Here is an 18,802-nt window from a genome sequence, read left to right on the forward strand (position 1 = left end):
GCATAGTTACTGATGTTGACACCATCCCCCTGTCTGAGACCGACCCCGTGTGTCTGCATAGTGACAGATGTTTATAGGACAATAACAACAAAGGGTACATCCCACTGCCTCAGACCGACCCCCTGTGACAGTTTAAAAGAGCTTCATTTTGTGGGTAATTTTGTTGGTTGAGAGGAGCTGTGGTTTGAGAGAGAGAGATTTCTGCGTTTTGATTGATTTGGAGCTGATTATTACTGATTACTGAGAGCATGCTGCTGCTGAATCCTGTGTCGCTGCTGTTCATTCTGCTGCTGACTCATCGTGATTCCAGAGACTGTGCTGCTGTTTCTGTTGGTGACTGAGGCCCTGCTGCTAATTCGGCCTGCTGGTGATCGTGCTGCTGTTCCTGTCATGGCCATGGCATCTGGATCTGGAGTGACCATGTACTCCTTGCCTCAGACGGAGGCGGAGGCTATCCGATTCCTCCAGGAGCATAAGCTGTTGCCCAAGGAAGCTACCTGCGGCAATGGCCATGCCATGAAGCTGAGTGAGAAGGAGGGGATGTGGCGCTGCCACGTGAGAGCCTGCCGGCAGAAGATTAGTCTCCGCGCTGGCCTCTTCATTCCTGGGTGCCGGATGTCGTATGTGAACATCATCAGGTTCATCTTTAACTGGGCCGAGGAGTTGACGACCGGCGACTACTGTGAGCGGCACCTTGGCATCTCCCCCAAGACAACGGTACTGTATAATAAGTACATGAGGGAGGCGTGCCTCATGGACCTGATGGCTCAGCCCCAGCGCCGCATTGGTGGGCCCGACAAAATAGTCGAGGTCGACGAGACTCTGTTCGTCCGCCGGAAGTCCCATGTCGGCCGTGTGCTACCCCAACAGTGGGTGTTTGGGGGCATCTGCCGGGAAACCGGGCAGTGCTTTGCCACGAAAGTGGCCACCCGGGACGCCCCCACTTTATTGGCTGCCATTGTGGAGCACGTGGAGCCGGGCTCGAGCATCTATAGCGATTGCTGGAGGGCCTACAATACGGAGCAGCTGGAGGCGGCAGGCTTCCAGCACGCTAAAGTTAACCACAGGTATAACTTTGTGGACCCCACAACAGGGGTCCACACACAAAACTTTGAGCGGATGTGGGGGGCCGCGAAATGGCGCAATAAACGCCACCGGGGGATGGCCAGACATTTGCTGGAAAGCTACCTCCAGGACTTTATGTGGAGGAAGAGCCTGGGGATGGACAACACCTTTTTGCGCATATTACATGCATTGACTCTTTTAGATAAGGAAGATTAAAACCCCATGGACTGTCATGTTTAATCGTTGAAATTCTATGCTACTTCATGTGTCAAATTTAATGTTATGTATGCTTCTTTAATATCCTTTCTTTGAAAAGTAAATTACTGTCTTTTAACCAAACTTGTCTTTACTGAGTCAGTTGAGTGATTGTGCATGTGTGAGTGAATTTGCATACACACCTGAATTAGGCCCATTTCCTGCTCTTACCCCAAAATAAGTAGTAACATTCCCTGGTCATCTTAAGCAGTGTTCACCCATCATGTATCACCCCTTAGCCGTATTGTGTCCCTGTAATTAATCATGTATCACCCCTAGCCATATTGGGTCCCTGTAATTATTCATGTATCACCCCTGCCCGTATTGTGTCCCTTTTATTTTTTGTTCCCTGTATATTTGGCCCAAATCATCTGCTGTCACCTCTCACACTGGTTATGTGTGACAGAGGTTCACAGCAATGGGGTGCCCTAATCATTTTAGTCAAGTTAACATTGAAATCGCGGTCATCGCGGTCATCTTGGGCATTGAGCTGTGTAATGTACACCACAATGCCCACGATGCCCGCGATTTGATGCACTTTTAGCACCACTAAAGCTAACATTGACATCGCGGTCATCGCGGGCATTGAGCTGTTTAATGTACACCTCAATGACCGCGATGACCGCGATTTCATTCACTAATGTCACTCAAACTGGCAAACTGCATGCAGGGAACACAGGAAGTGTCCCAGCATGCATTTCACTGCAGAAAGCGCGGAATAGCAGACACACCCTGCCCCTGCATAACATGTAAGTGCCTTCAAGCGTTTCGAAATAAATTTGAGGAGTGTGGGGGGGGGGGGGGGAGGAGGGGAGGGGGGCATATAGTTTGTGGGGAACAAGGGTAGGAGGGGGTCCCAGGGGCAGTTGGAGTGGGCCAGAGGAGTAGGTGAGATGGCCAGGGGGAATCAATGTCAGTATAACAAAAATTGCACATAACACTGCTTGCTATGTGCACTAGCACATGGCAATGTACGTCACCATATTATCAGTGAGTGACTTATGTTGCTATATGGTATTGCACACCAACCAATGTAAGTCAGTTAAAATTACAGTGGATAACACTGGTTGCTATGTGAAATAGCGCATAGCAACATACGTCACCTGCATATATTATGTTTGTGACAACTGTTGCTATGCACTCTTGCACATAGCAACCAGCATTCTACACTGTAAATTAACATTGAAACGGTGGTTGCTATGTGTAAAAATGCATAGCAACATATGTCACCGACTGATTATCAGTCGGTGACATATGTTGCTATGCCTTTTTACACATAGCAACCACCGTTTTTAACACTGCTTGCTATGTGCACTAGCACATGGCAATGTACGTCACCATATTATCAGTGAGTGACTTATGTTGCTATATGGTATTGCACATACCAACCAATGTAAGTCAGGTAAAATTACAGTGGATAACACTGGTTGCTATGTGAAATAGCGCATAGCAACATACGTCACCTGCATATATTATGTTTGTGACAACTGTTGCTATGCACTCTTGCACATAGCAACCAGCATTTTACACTGTAAATTAACATTGAAACGGTGGTTGCTATGTGTAAAAAGGCATAGCAACATATGTCACCGACTGATTTTCAGTTGGTGACATATGTTGCTATGCCTTTTTACACATAGCAACCACCGTTTCAATGTTAATTTACAGTGTAAAATTTGAAATTCTGTTCAAAAAAGCAGATCAATCCAATGTACCATAAATTTACATAGGGTACTATGTAAAATGGCCCCCAGAGCCCCATCCTAATTTTTTAAATGGCCCCCTTCCCATGTGTACCATGTCCACTATCCACGCGCACCCGAAGCGTGGCGAGCGGCGGCGGTACGCGTCCTCCGACCTTTTCATACCCCCACTATCCACGTCGGCGTGGAGTTGAGAATATAATAGTGTGGCGAGCGCAGCGAGCCACCGAGCCCGAAGCGTGGCGAGGGGACGCGGATACCTTCACAGGTAAGCGCGTCCCTTCGCGGGCTTCACTGCAATACGAGCACAGATACCAGTGAAGCCCGCGAAGGGACGCGCTTACCTGTGAAGGTATCCGCTGCGCTCGCCACGCTTCGGGCTCGGTGGCTCGCTGCGCTCGCCACACTATTATATTCTCAACTCCACGCCGACGTGGATAGTGGGGGTATGAAAAGGTCGGAGGACGCGTACCGCCGCCGCTCGCCACGCTTCGGGTGCGCGTGGATAGTGGGGGTGGATTTCTATGTCATTGAATTTTGATTAATGATGTTTTTTTTTGGGGGGGGGGGGAATTGCAGTTGCTGTTATCGGTGATTTTTGGGAAAAAAAAAAAAAAACGAAATAAAAACCAACGTGTTTATCCCCCTAATAAGGTAAGTCGTGCTTAAATTGTTCTTCTAATTAATTTGTAAATGTACCCCAAATGCCTTTTTTCCCAGTGTACCACCCCCACTATCCACGCGCACCCGAAGCGTGGCGAGCGCAGCGGTACACGTCCTCCGACCTTTTCATACCCCCACTATCCACGTCGGCTTGGAGTTGAGAATATAATAGTGTAGCGAGCGCAGCGAGCCACCGAGCCCGAAGCGTGGCGAGCGCACGCGGATACCTTCACAGGTAAGCGCGTCCCTTCGCGGGCTTCACTGCAATACGAGCACAGATACCAGTGAAGCCCGCGAAGGGACGCGCTTACCTGTGAAGGTATCCGCGTCCGCTCGCCACGCTTCGGGCTCGGTGGCTCGCTACGCTCGCCACACTATTATATTCTCAACTCCACGCCGACGTGGATAGTGGGGGTATGAAAAGGTCGGAGGACGCGTACCGCCGCCGCTCGCCACGCTTCGGGTGCGCGTGGATAGTGGGGGTGGATTTCTATGTCATTGAATTTTGATTAATGATGGGTTTTTTTTGGGGGGGGGGGAATTGCAGTTGCTGTTATCGGTGATTTTTGGGAAAAAAAAAAACGAAATAAAAACCAACGTGTTTATCCCCCTAATAAGGTAAGTCGTGCTTAAATTGTTCTTCTAATTAATTTGTAAATGTACCCCAAATGCCTTTTTTCCCAGTGTACCACCCCCACCCGAAGCGTGGCGAGCGGCGACGGTACGCGTCCTCCGACCTTTTCATACCCCCACTATCCACGTCGGCGTGGAGTTTAGAATATAATAGTGTGGCGAGCGCAGCGAGCCACCGAGCCCGAAGCGTGGCGAGCGCACGCGGATACCTTCACAGGTAAGCGCGTCCCTTCGCGGGCTTCACTGCAATACGAGCACAGATACCAGTGAAGCCTGCGAAGGGACGCGCTTACCTGTGAAGGTATCCGCGTCCGCTCGCCACGCTTCGGGCTCGGTGGCTCGCTACGCTCGCCACACTATTATATTCTCAACTCCACGCCGACGTGGATAGTGGGGGTATGAAAAGGTCGGAGGACGCGTACCGCCGCCGCTCGCCACGCTTCGGGTGCGCGTGGATAGTGGGGGTGGATTTCTATGTCATTGAATTTTGATTAATGATGGGTTTTTTTTGGGGGGGGGGGGAATTGCAGTTGCTGTTATCGGTGATTTTTGGGAAAAAAAAAACGAAATAAAAACCAACGTGTTTATCCCCCTAATCAGGTAAGTCGTGCTTAAATTGTTCTTCTAATTAATTTGTAAATGTACCCCAAATGCCTTTTTTCCCAGTGTACCACCCCCACCCGAAGCGTGGCGAGCGGCGACGGTACGCGTCCTCCGACCTTTTCATACCCCCACTATCCACGTCGGCGTGGAGTTTAGAATATAATAGTGTGGCGAGCGCAGCGAGGGGACGCGGATACCTTCACAGGTAAGCGCGTCCCTTCGCGGGCTTCACTGCAATACGAGCACAGATACCAGTGAAGCCCGCGAAGGGACGCGCTTACCTGTGAAGGTATCCGCGGGGCTCGCCACGCTTCGGGCTCGGTGGCTCGCTGCGCTCGCCACACTATTATATTCTCAACTCCACGTCGACGTGGATAGTAGGGGTATGAAAAGGTCGGAGGACGCGTACCGCCGCCGCTCGCCACGCTTCGGGTGCGCGTGGATAGTGGGGTTGGATTTCTATGTCATTGAATTTTGATTAATGATGTTTTTTTTTTTGGGGGGGGGGGGAATTGCAGTTGCTGTGATCGGTGATTTTTGGAAAAAAAAAAAAACGAAATAAAAACCAACGTGTTTATCCCCCTAATAAGGTAAGTCGTGCTTAAATTGTTCTTCTAATTAATTTGTAAATGTACCCCAAATGCCTTTTTTCCAGTGTACCACCCCCACTATCCACGCGCACCCGAAGCGTGGCGAGCGGCGGCGGTACGCGTCCTCCGACCTTTTCATACCCCCACTATCCACGTCGGCATGGAGTCGAGAATATAATAGTGTGGCGAGCGCAGCGAGCCACCGAGCCCGAAGCGTGGCGAGCGCAGTGAGCCCTGCGAGGGGACGCAGATACCTTCACAGGTAAGCGCGTCCCTTCGCGGGCTTCACTGCAATACGAGCACAGATACCAGTGAAGCCCGCGAAGGGATGCGCTTACCTGTGAAGGTATCCGCGTCCGCTCGCCACGCTTTGGGCTCGGTGGCTCGCTGCGCTCGCCACACTATTATATTCTCAACTCCACGCCGACGTGGATAGTGGGGGTATGAAAAGGTCGGAGGACGCGTACCGCCGCCGCTCGCCACGCTTCGGGTGCGCGTGGATAGTGGGGGTGGTACACTGGCAAATGTGAATGATTTTTGGTGAAAATGGTATCGCATCACATCAGATGCCATGGGAGTTGTGCCATCTGATGTGATTCGATACCATTTTGACGTACCGTATAGACATCAATTACTTATAGATGGTTTTGTTTGTGTTTTCTTTTTCCAGCAATGTCTCAGAAGCGTGAGCTGAGCAACGGCTTCATGGCGAAGGTCATTGATTTGTATAAGGAGAATAGGTGCCTCTGGGAGATGAAACACAAAGATTATTATAACAAGGCAAAGAGGAATGAGGCGTATCAGAAAATGGTGGCTCTTCTACGCAAACGGGTACCTGATGCAGACGTCGCCTGGGTACAGAAGAAGATGACGAATATGCGGACAGTCATGGTGAAGGAGTTTAACCAAGTACGGAAGTCTCAAAGTTCCGGAGCCGATGCTGATGACGTGTACGTGCCGAAATTATGGTACTACGAGCGGATGAAGTTCATCTTGGAGCAGAGACAACAGAGTGGAACAGGGGGAACTGATACGGAGGACACCTCTTCGTCCGGTGCAGCGGAGAGTGTGGACGTTGTAAGTATTTCCTGAAAAATGTCTTGCATGTAAGTGACTGTGAAATGTCATGTTATTACCATTTTCCCTTTTTTTTCCTTTCTAGGAAGTTCCCCCTGAGACAGAGCAGGAGTCTGCGGCAGTTGCAGAGGGGGACAGTACTCCAATGACGGAGAGCACTGCACCTGCTATCCCGAGGAGGCGTCCCAGAAGACAGCTGTCCAGCACTGCTCGTAATGTCCAAGGGCATTGTAGCACGTCGGTACCGGAGGCACCTCAAATTCCCCTTGATGATTGGCAAATTTTTACTAACAATCTTGCCGTGGAAATGCGGGGCATGGAGCCAGACCAGCGCCTTGAGTGTAAGAGGTTGGTATATAGCATTATAATGCGTGCAACAGAGAGAAGTCTCTCTGGTGCATGCAATATAGAGCCATCTGCCACGATCGTACGGCAAGCGGCCCAAATGCCCAACTACCCCTATCACTACCCTTCGTACAGTGCGTCGGGTTATGCTCCGCCTCCTCCTCCCCCTTTTATGTACGCGCCGAGGCCCCCTTTGCCACCAGCCACAGACCCTTCGTCTTTGCCTGGGACTATTTCAAGTGCTCTTTTGAGCACACAAAGTCCCCTCCCAGGTGAAGAGCGCGATTTTCATTAATTAGCTATTTGGTTTTAATTGGTTTCAAATTATTGTGCCATGCAGCAATGCCCTTGTTCCACTCTGTTTGTTATTTGCTCCATGATGAACTTTGTTGCTCGTAGACCATAATTTCGGTTGCTGACGGTCGCAGTATCGGACTCCTGGACTTTGAGCTGTCCGTACTCGTTTTGCACCTTCACCATTGACTGTTCCGCATATTTGCATTTTCTTCTGTACCCAGTGCATGTTTGCATCAGGGTGCCTTTTTGTGTATTGAGCCCCATTTTTTGTATGCCTCATTCCGATTTGCCTTGTTGTAACGCAGTTTCTCCCATGAGGCATCTATTCTCCTAAACTTTCAATGACCTTCGCCCAGACCTTCCCCCCCATTCTTAAAAAAATAAAAAAATAAGTTATTATTTAAAATTCATAACTTGTGTCGTGTCTTATTTCATTGTCTTATAATTAAGGGATGCCATGTAATTTAATGTGTTTTTTTATTGTATTTTGTTGCTTTTTGCACACCCATCGCGGTGATTGCGGGCACATGACGGCCATGGTCACCCGTGATGCAACCGGCCGCAATGTGCCTGCAATCACCGCGATATGTGCGAGGTTTGCCATGTAATTTGAGGTGTTTTTTTATTGTATTTTGTTGCTTTTTGCGCACCCATCGCGGTGATTGCGGGCACATGACGGCCATGGTCACCCATGATGCAACCAGCCGGCATGTGCCCGCAATCACCGCGATATGTGCGCGGTTTTAATGTTAAATCACCGCGATATGTGCGCGGTTTTACTGTAAAATTACCGCGACAGGTGCGCGGTTTGATTGTTATCTATGTCATTTAAGTGTTAGGTTGAATCTTCATGTATTTTTGACTGTTTTACAATTGAGGGATGCCATGTCATTTGCTGTGTTTTTCCTTTTTTTCACTTGTCTTTTTTCCACAGCCTGAAATCGCGGTCATCGCGGGTACATCGCGGGCACATTATTGTGCGCCCGCGATGCGGCCGACATCGCGACCGACGCGATGATTGATCAAACGCGGTCATCGCAGGTACATCGCGGGCAAATTGTTGGCCACCCGCGATGCCAGCGACATCGCGACCGACGCGATGATTGATCGCGATGGTCGCATCGCGGGTGGACAATAATGTGGCCGCGATGACCGCGATGGGCGCCGTTCTAGGTAAAGAGTACCGAAATCACTTATCATTACTACGTCAAACAGTTAGGGGGAGAAAAAGTTAAGCCTGCAAAGCAAGGGACATAAAATACACAGAGTTAAAAGACACAGAGTTAAAAAGCACAGAGTTAAAAGGCACAGAGTTAAAAGGCACAGAGTTAGTGTTATTACAATCAACAGTTGCTGTCAAACAATCAATTACTTATACCTTAAAAATTAGTTATCATATGATTACCAACAAGAATGATTATGCGTTCACCTGATCCTTACCTCAGAAAGAGAGGTTCATTGATTGGAGTGAGTGCCACTACACAGGACAGGCTGACCGCACCCCACCACAGAAACTATAGATGGTAGAAAAAGATTTTCTCTTACCCAGCTGCAGCTTAGAGATTTCTGCGGTAGAGGGTCCAGCAGCCTGTTGGTCCCGTGCAGTGATACAACATCCAATCCGGGTCACGGCACCAAATGTGATCGCAAGGAATAAGCGGAAAGACCAGGATCAGTTAGTTGAATCAGCATATCAATCGTTTATTGATCATGTGCACACGGGTAACTTAGTCGGGGGACCAAGTGACAACATTTGTTAGACTACACACAGCTTAAATAGGGTTGGTACATCCTACAAATGGCACAGCTGTAACCTGAACTAATTGCACGTGACACCATATAAAGAGTTATAGTAAAACCTGGACACAGCATTATTCATAATTATAACCATGAAAGTCCCTCTTGGTCATACAGGGGCCACATGTCAAAGAGGATCCACCATCCATCATTTTACATGACTATGACCTCCCCAAGACCCCGCTATAATAGATACAGTTGTTCAACTACATGCAAAACTACGTAAGATAATACTTGTAACCTAGGGAGGGCATATATCCTGGACTATAGATAATTCACAGCACACAGTGTTAACCCTTGAATACATTCAGCTCCATGTGTGGGTTCCATAATTCTATGACAGGAACAATACAGGGAGACAAAACTTGGTATAACATTGAATAAATAACAAAAATACAGTACAAATAAAGAGCACCACAGTTCAATACACATTACAGCTTAAATGTAAGTAGTGAGGACCCAATCAACATACAACTAGAGGCTTGAGGCCAATGATGGAGATGAGTATGCAGACGAAGATGGTCACTGAGTGTTGGAGTAAAGGAGAGCTGTGAGTGAAATGTGAAGAGAAGTGGGCTTTGACAACAGGAGGGAAGAGGGCCCTACTCGGAGGAGTTTACAATCTAGTAGGAAGGGGAGACAGACAGATTAAAAGAGGTGCAAGTGAGGGGGTGGTGGTTAGATAGCAGGATGTAAACAGGCAAGGGGTCGGAGAACCAGCTGGTTTATGCAGTGGAAGGGTACGCTTTGATGAATAGGTGAGTTTTCAGTGCCCGTTTGAAGCTTTGCAAGGTCGGGGAGAGTCTAATGGAGCGAGGGAGTGCGTTCCACTGAAGGGGTGCAGCACGGGCAAAGTCCTGTACTCTAGCATGGGAAGCAGTGATCAGGGTGGAGGAGAGACGACAGTCATCAGCTGACCGTAGAGGGCGGGAGGGTGTATGAATGGAGATGAGGTTAGAGATATATGGAGCAATGGAATTAGAGATGGCCCTGTATGTGAGTGTGAGGTGTTTGAAGAGGATTCTGTAGGGGAATGGAAGCCAGTGCAGATTTTGTTGAAGGGGAGTAGCAGAATTAGAGCGGCGGGAGAGGAAGATAAGCCTGGCTGCAGCATTGAGGACAGATTGGAGAGGAGCTAGTTGGGATTGAGCGAGGCCGGTGAGAAGAGCATTACAGTAGTCAAGCCGTGAGATGACCAATGAGTGGATGATCAGCTTAGTTGCACTCTGTGAGAGAAAGGGCCTGATGCGAGCAATGTTGCGTAACTGGAACCGGCAAGAATGGGCCAGGGCTTGGATGTGGGGTGCAAAGGAGAGGGAGGAGTCAAGAGTGACACCCAGGCAGCGGAGTTGGGGAACAGGGGAGATGATGGTGTTGTTAACAGTGATAGAGATATTAGTAGGGGGCATAGCTCTGGGTGGGGGAAAGATAATAAGTTCGGTTTTGTCCATATTCAGCTTCAGAAATCGCTCAGACATCCAGGTAGAGATGGCAGCGAGGCAGTTGGAAACTTGAGAGAAAACAGTGGGGGACAGATCAGGAGAGGAGAGGTAGATTTAATGAGTGCACCCAGAGAGGAGGTGTACAGAGAGAACAGAATGGGGCCAAGGACGGAACCCTGAGGGACCCCGACAGGAAGGATAGAAGGTGGTGAGGTAGAGCCAGAGGCAGAGACTGAGAAGGAACGGTTGAAGAGGTAAGAGGAAAACCAGTTGAAGACTGTGCCAGAGAGGCCAATGTTTTGGAGTGTGTGGAGGAGGAGAGGGTGATCCACAGTGTCAAAGGCAGCAGATAGGTCCAAAAGGATAAGCAGGGAGAAGTGACCCTTGGATTTGTCTGACAGCAGGTCATTGGTGACTTTCACTAGGGCAGTCTCAGTGGAATGAAGTGGGCGAAAGCCAGATTGAAGGGGATCTAGGATGGAGTGGTCAGACAGGTAGCTGGTGAGACGCCTGTAAACCAGCCTTTCTAGTATTTTAGAGGCAAATGGGAGAAGAGAGATAGGGCGGTAGCTTGTGGGAGATAAAGGGTCCAGGTTAGGTTTTTTAAGAATAGGCGAGACCAGAGCGTGTTTGAAGGGTGAGGGAAAGATGCCAGTAGAAAGAGATAGGTTAAAGAGGTGAGCAAGGTGGGAGCAGCCAGTGGGGGAGAGGGAACTGAGGAGACGGGAGGGGAGAGGGTCCAAGGGACAGGTAAAGGGGGGAGAGGATGAGATGAGCTGTAGTAGGGCAGAAGGAGGACAGAGTGGGGTAGTTGGTAGGGGAGGATGATTGGGGTGGGTGGGCAGCAGAGGGGATATGGAAGGAGATATCATGTCGGATTACCTCCATTTTAGAGAGGAAGAAGGAGGCAAAGTCAGTGGCAGTGAGAGATGAAGGGAGGAGGGGTGGTGCAGGGCGAAGTACAGTGTTGAAAGTTTCAAAGAGACGTCGGGTATTGGAGGAATGGGAAGAGATGAGAGATTTGAAGAAAGATTGTTTGGTATAGGAGAGAGCAGCGCTGTAGGAGGAGAGAATAAACTTGAAATGGAGGAAGTCTTCCAGAGAGTGAGATTTCCTCCAGAGGCGTTCAGCAGAGCGTGCACATTTTTGCAAGAATCAAGTTATTTTGTTGTGCCAGGGTTGTGGTTTAGAGCGTCGAAGGGGAACAGTGTGGAGGGGGGCTACAGTCGAGAGCAGAGGTGAGAGAAGAGTAATAGAAAGAGGAAGCCTGGTTGGGGCAAGTCATGGTTGAGAGAGGAGAGAGGAAATTCTCCAGGGAAGACAGGACAGTGGGGTCAAGAGACCCGAAGTTACGTCTGGTGACTGTGGGTCTGGGCAATGAGGGGAGAGGGGAGGATGAGAGGGTGAAAGAGAGCAGATTGTGGTCAGAGAGTGGGAAGGAAGAATTAGAGAAATCAGAGAGATCACAATGGTGGGTGAAGACTAGGTCAAGGGAGTGTCCGAGATTATGAGTGGGGGTAGAGGTCCATTGAGAAAGACCAAAGGAGGTGGTAAGGTCAAGAAGGTTAGAGGAGGCAGCATTATTGATGTCAATAGGAATGTTAAAGTCACCGAGGATGATAGAGGGGAGGTCAGAGGCAAGAAAGTGTGGAAGCCACGCAGCAAAGTTATCAAGGAAAGGGGAGCAGGGGCCAGGGGGGCGGTAGATTACAGCCACAAGGAGGTGAATAGGGTAGAAGAGGCGGATAGTGTGTACCTCAAAGGTGGAGAATGTGAGGGAGGGCTCAGGTGGGATGGCGCGGAAGGTGCAGTTGGGGGAGAGGAGGATGCCCACTCCTCCACCCTGGCGGCCATCACGTCTGACCGAGTGTGTGAAGGAGAGGCCTCCATAAGAGAGGGCAGCAGGGGAGGTAGTGTCAGATGCGGACAGCCAGGTTTCAGTGATGGCAAGAAGGTTAAAAAAGTGGGAGATAAAGAGGTCGTGGATAGTTGGGAGCTTGTTGCAGACTGATCTAGCATTCCAGAGAGCACAGGAGGGGACAGGTGAGATAGTAATTAGGTTGTGTGGGTTGTGGGTGCGTGTGAAAGGTGTGGAAGTTGAGAGGGGGTGAGACCTGACAGCAAGGACTGGTATGGGACTGGATCTAGGAGCCATATTTCTGTGTAAAGTTGATCAGAGTAGTGATATAGAATGAGGTTGGAGTGGCCTAGTATGAGTAGTGAGAAGGTGATGTACTGGAAGCGTGGAGAGCCTACAGGAAGTATAGTTAATGTATAAGTGAGACAGAGGCAGTGTGTGACAGCATTTAGTTCAGCATGGAGATCAGTGTCCAGTTTGTGCAGACTGAAGGTGATGAGGCAGGTAACTCACTGCAGTATGTTGATTGCTGGGGTTGCAGATGGAGGACGAAGTGTTCTTTGGCCTCCTGTTTCCCTCCTGTGCATCTCCTGTATATCTCCTATGTTATATTACTATAGTCTGCATACTTTACACTAGAATACTTCACATTTAGAAGACTACGCAGCCAGAAGGCCTAACAGCCTAGCATATAGTGAATAAATAGCAGTACAGGTTCTAGTGATCCCCACCCTCTAACTCCACCCACACCTAATTGATTTATCAAGGTGTGATCAAAGTCAGACCACTGCCCCCGCGAATACACAGACATTTCTTGTTCACTATATATTCCAAAGGGAATAATAAAAACAAAGCTTTGTGGAATTGTCAATACCTAACAGAATTTAGTAGTGATGGGGAGCAAAAAGTGGAGAGAGATACAATTTTGCAGCAGATTAAAGCCCATACCTAACAGAATTTAGTAGTGATGGGGAGCAAAAAGTGGAGAGAGATACAATTTTACAGCATATTAAAGCCCATACCTAACAGAATTTAGTAGTGATGGGGAGCAAAAAGTGGAGAGAGATACAATTTTGCAGCAGATTAAAGCCCATACCTAACAGAATTTAGTAGTGACGGGGAGCAAAAAGTGGAGAGATACAATTTTGCAGCAGATTAAAGCCCATACCTAACAGAATTTAGTAGTGGTGGGGAGCAAAAAGTGGTACCATCCTGCAATAGTCTTCAACCAGCAAGACAATTGGTCAAGAATTTTCTTGTTATCAACCATCTTTGACTGATTCTGTAAGTTTTCAATTAGACTAGGGTTAGGAACGACCTAGTAAGTTATGAAGACAAAATAAAGCCCTTATGCAAATTAATTTAGAAATGCGACCATCTGATTGGCTGATGCAATTGTCATTCAAAATTAGCAATTCTGATTGGTTTATGTACTGTCAGCCAACAGCTTTCAATTTTACAACTTTTGCTGAGACCCTAATGCAATAGTCTTCAACCAGCAAGACAATTGGTCAAGGATGTTTTTTTTATCAACCATCTCTGGCTGATTCTGTGAGTTTTCAATTAGACTGGGGTAAGGAAGGACCTCAGTAAGTTATGAAGACAAAGTAAAGCCCTTATGCAAATTAATTTAGAAATGAGACCATCTGATTGGCTGATGCAATTGTCATTCAAAAGTAGCAATTCTGATTGGTTTATGTACTGTCAGTCAACAGCTTTCTATTTTACAACTTTCACAGGTACATTCATACAATAGTCTTCAACCAGCAAGCCAATTGGTCAAGGATGTTTATTTTACCAACAATCTCTGGCTGATTCTGTGCGTTTTCAATTAGACTAGGTTTAGGAACGACCTAGTGAGTTATGGAGACCAAATGAAGCCCTTATGCAATTAGTTTAGAAATGAGACCATCTGATTGGTTGATGCAATTGTCATTCAAAATAAGCAATTCTGATTGGTTTATGTACTGTCACTCAACAGCTTTCTTTTTTACAACTTTTGCTGGGACCCTAATGCAACAGTCTTCAACAAGCAAGACAATTGGTCAAGGATGTTTATTTTACCAACAATCTCTGGCTGATTCTGTGCGTTTTCAATTAGACTAGGTTTAGGAACGACCTAGTGAGTTATGGAGACCAAATGAAGCCCTTATGCAATTAGTTTAGAAATGAGACCATCTGATTGGCTGATGCAATTGTCATTCAAAATAAGCAATTCTGATTGGTTTATGTACTATCAGCCAACAGCTTTCAATTTTACAACTTTTGCTGGGACCCTAATACACTAGTCTTCAACCAGCAAGACAATTCGTCAAGGATGTTCATGTTATCAACCATCTCTGGCTGAGTCTGTGAGTTTTCAATTAGACTAGGGTAAGGAAGGACCTCAGTAAGTTATGAAGACAAAATAAAGCCCTTATGCAAATTAATTTAGAAATGAGACCATCTGATTGGCTGATGCAATTGTCATTCAAAATTAGCAATTCTGATTTGTTTATGTACTGTCAGTCAACAGCTTTCTATTTTACAACTTTCGCTGGGACCCTAATGCAATAGTCTTCAACAAGCAAGACAATTTGTCAAGGATGTTTTTTTTATCATCCATCTCTGGCTGATTCTGTGAGTTTTCAATTAGACTAGGGTAAGGAAGGACCTCACTAAATTATGAAGACAAAATAAAGCCATTATGCAAATTAATTTAGAAATGAGACCATCTGATTGGCTAATGCAATTGTCATTCAAAATAAGCAATTCTGATTGGTTTATGTACTGTCAGTCAACAGCTTTCTATTTTTCAACTTTTGCTGGTACCATTCTGCAATAGTCTTAAACCAGCAAGACAATTGGTCAAGAACTTTCTTGTCATCAACCATCTGTGGCTGATTCTGTGGTTTTTTCAATTACACTAGGGTGAGGAAGGACCAAGTAACTTATGGAGACCAAATGAAGCCCTTATGCAAATTAGTTTATAAATGAGACCATCTGATTGGTTGATGCAATTGTCATTCAAAATAAGCAATTCTGATTGGTTTATGTACTGTCAGTCAACAGCTTTCTTTTTTACAACTTGTGCTGGGACCCTAATGCAATAGTCTTCAACCAGCAAGACAATTGGTCAAGGATGTTCATGTTATCAACCATCTCTGGCTGATTCTGTGAGTTTTTAATTAGACTGGGGTAAGGAAGGACCTCAGTAAGTTATGAAGACAAAATAAAGCCCTTATGCTAATTAATTTAGAAATAAAACCATCTGATTGGCTGATGCAATTGTCATTCAAAATTAGCAATTCTGATTGGTTTATGTACTGTCAGTCAACAGCTTTCTATTTTACAACTTTCGCTGGTACACTCATACAATAGTCTTCAACCAGCAAGACAATTGGTCAAGGATGTTCATGTTATAAACCATCTGTGGCTTTTCATTACACTAGGGTGAGGAAGGACCAAGTAACTTATGGAGACCAAATGAAGCCCTTATGCAAATTAGTTTAGAAATGAGACCATCTGATTGGTTGATGCAATTGTCATTCAAAATAAGCAATTCTGATTGGTTTATGTACTGTCAGTCAACAGCTTTCTTTTTTACAACTTGTGCTGGGACCCTAATGCAATAGTCTTCAACCAGCAAGACAATTCGTCAAGGATGTTCATGTTATAAACCATCTGTGGCTGATTCTGTGGCTTTTCATTACACTAGGGTGAGGAAGGACCTAGTAACTTATGAAGACAAAATAAAGCCCTTATGCAAATTAATTTAGAAATGAGACCATCTGATTGGTTGATGCAATTGTCATTCAAAATAAGCAATTCTGATTGGTTTATGTACTGTCACTCAACAGCTTTATTTTTTACAACTTTTGCTGGGACCCTAATGCAATAGTCTTCAACAAGCAAGACAATTGGTCAAGGATGTTTATTTTACCAACAATCTCTGGCTGATTCTATGAGTTTTCAATTAGACTAGGTTTAGGAACGACCTAGTGAGTTATGGAGACCAAATGAAGCCCTTATGCAATTAGTTTAGAAATGAGACCATCTGATTGGCTGATGCAATTGTCATTCAAAATAAGCAATTCTGATTGGTTTATGTACTATCAGCCAACCGCTTTCAATTTTACAACTTTTGCTGGGACCCTAATGCACTAGTCTTCAACCAGAAAGACAATTCGTCAAGGATGTTCATGTTATCAACCATCTCTGGCTGATTCTGTGAGTTTTCAATTAGACTGGGGTACGGAAGGACCTCAGTAAGTTATGAAGACAAAATAAAGCCCTTATGTAAATTAATTTAGAAATGAGACCTTCTGATTGGTTGATGCAATTGTCATTCAAAATAAGCTATTCTGATTGGTTTATGTACTGTCAGTCAACAGCTTTCTTTTTTACAACTTTTGCTGGGACCCTAATGCAATAGTCTTCAACAAGCAAGACAATTGGTCAAGGATGTTTTTTTTATCATCCATCTCTGGCTGATTCTGTGAGTTTTCAATTAGACTAGGGTAAGGAAGGACATCAGTAAGTTATGAAGACAAAATAAATCCCTTATGCAAATTAATTTAGAAATGAGACCATCTGATTGGCTAATGCAATTGTCATTCAAAATTAGCAATTCTGATTGGTTTATGTACTGTCAGTCAACAGCTTTCTATTTTCAACTTTTGCTGGTACCATTCTGCAATAGTCTTAAGGGCCCTACATACGCAGAGATGTGTGCCAGAGATACATAACGGGAGATTCAGCACAAGAGATTTCACTCTTGTGGCTCATTTCAGACAATGAGCCACATACAGAGAGATTTGTGTCAGAGATTCAAATTGGGAGATTCAGCACGGGAGATTTCAAATCTGTCACAGAAAGTGAAGTACAACACTGCACTTCATCACAAAAATGTTATTATTACTGAACATTACTTATTACTCTTTAATAAGTATTCTTTCACCTCCCCCTAATATTGCCCCCCCCCCAAAAAAAGTTAATCATTGGTGGCTAGTGGTTCCCCCTGCACCGACCGACCCCCCCATATGCAAACTTTTAAACATTGGTGGTACAGTGGGAACGGACATAAAAAGAAATACTTACCAAGTCCGGGGTCCAGCGTCTCGTCCTGTCATACAGACAATCATTTTGTAAAATAAAAAAATGGCATGGGGTCCCCCCCGAAGGCATGACCAGCCCCGGGCTTTTTGAGTGGTCCTGGTTCCCAAAATCCAGAGGACAAAGTGCGTGGGGTCCCCTGGATTTTGGGGACCAGCACCAGGCTCTTGAGCTGGCCCTGGTTTCCAAAATACGGGGGGACAAAATGAATAGGGGTCCCCCGTATTTTGGAGACCAGCACCAGGCTCCACTAGCAGGGGGTGTAATGCCATAGCCAGGGGACACGCTTGATGGTGTCCTGTGGCCAAAGCATTACCCACCCTAACTAGTCAGCCCAGGCCGGGAGTTTTTGGGGAGGTGGGGACCCCCCAAATAAGGGGTTCCACCCTCTCCAGGGCACCCCAGGCCTGGGCTGCAGCCCGGGGCTATCCCCTGCACCCCTGGGCGGTGGGTGCAGGGTTGATAGCTTGTTTAACAGTAATATTGTCTTTTACAGTAGGACTACAGGTCCCAGCAAGCCTGCCCCACATGCTGGTACTTGGGAAAACCACAGGTACCAGCATGTGGGGCATTAAAGGCCCGCCGGTACTTATAGCCTCCCTGTAAAGGAAATATTAAAATAAAACACACAAACACTGGTTTTAAAATATTTTATTAATCTGATTCTTCTTTTTTCACCCAGGGGAGCTCAGCCCCCCAGGGCTTCTGCGGCATCTTCACCTGGGGGCGGCAGCCGCCTAAGCTCTTTTGCATGGCTGCCGCCTCCCAGGGCTTCTGCCTCTTCATCTGTGTTCTTCACCTGGGGGCGGCGGCCTTTTAAGCTCTTTTGCATTGGCCGCGCCTCCCAGGACTTCAGGAGCTCTTCTCTCCTTCTCCGCCGTCGGACTGAATGCCCCTACCCCGTCTCGAGCTGGCTAATATAGCCAGCTCTAGGGGGCAGGGCAATGACGCGGCGAGCCGTGATTGGCTGGCCGCGGCCATTTTGAAATTTAATTATTTTTTTTTTAACATGTCCGCCGCGCTGCCGCCGAGAGCCGAGAGGAGAGGTGAGGTGGGGGAGGGGGGACAGGGGTGGCGGCGGCGGGTTCTGCGGCGCGGGGTGCGGCGGGTCTGCAGTCGCTCGGCCCTGCTCATCTGCCCGCAGCCACACATGCGGGAGATGAGCAGGAGCTTTCTGAGCGACTGCTCTGAATTGTACAGCCCGTCCGTTCTGAATCTTGGACAGATTCAGAACGGCGGGTGCGCGCATGTAAATCGCTGTGTGGGCTATATACACAGCGATTTACATGCATCTTCAGAGCAATTTGTTAGAATCGCTCAGAAAATGCCTGAATATCGTGCTGTATGTGGGGGCCTTTAAACCAGGAAGACAATTGGTCA

Source organism: Crinia signifera, chromosome 7, assembly GCF_055691185.1.
Source record: "Crinia signifera chromosome 7, ASM5569118v1, whole genome shotgun sequence".
Classification (NCBI taxonomy): Eukaryota; Metazoa; Chordata; class Amphibia; order Anura; family Myobatrachidae; genus Crinia; species Crinia signifera.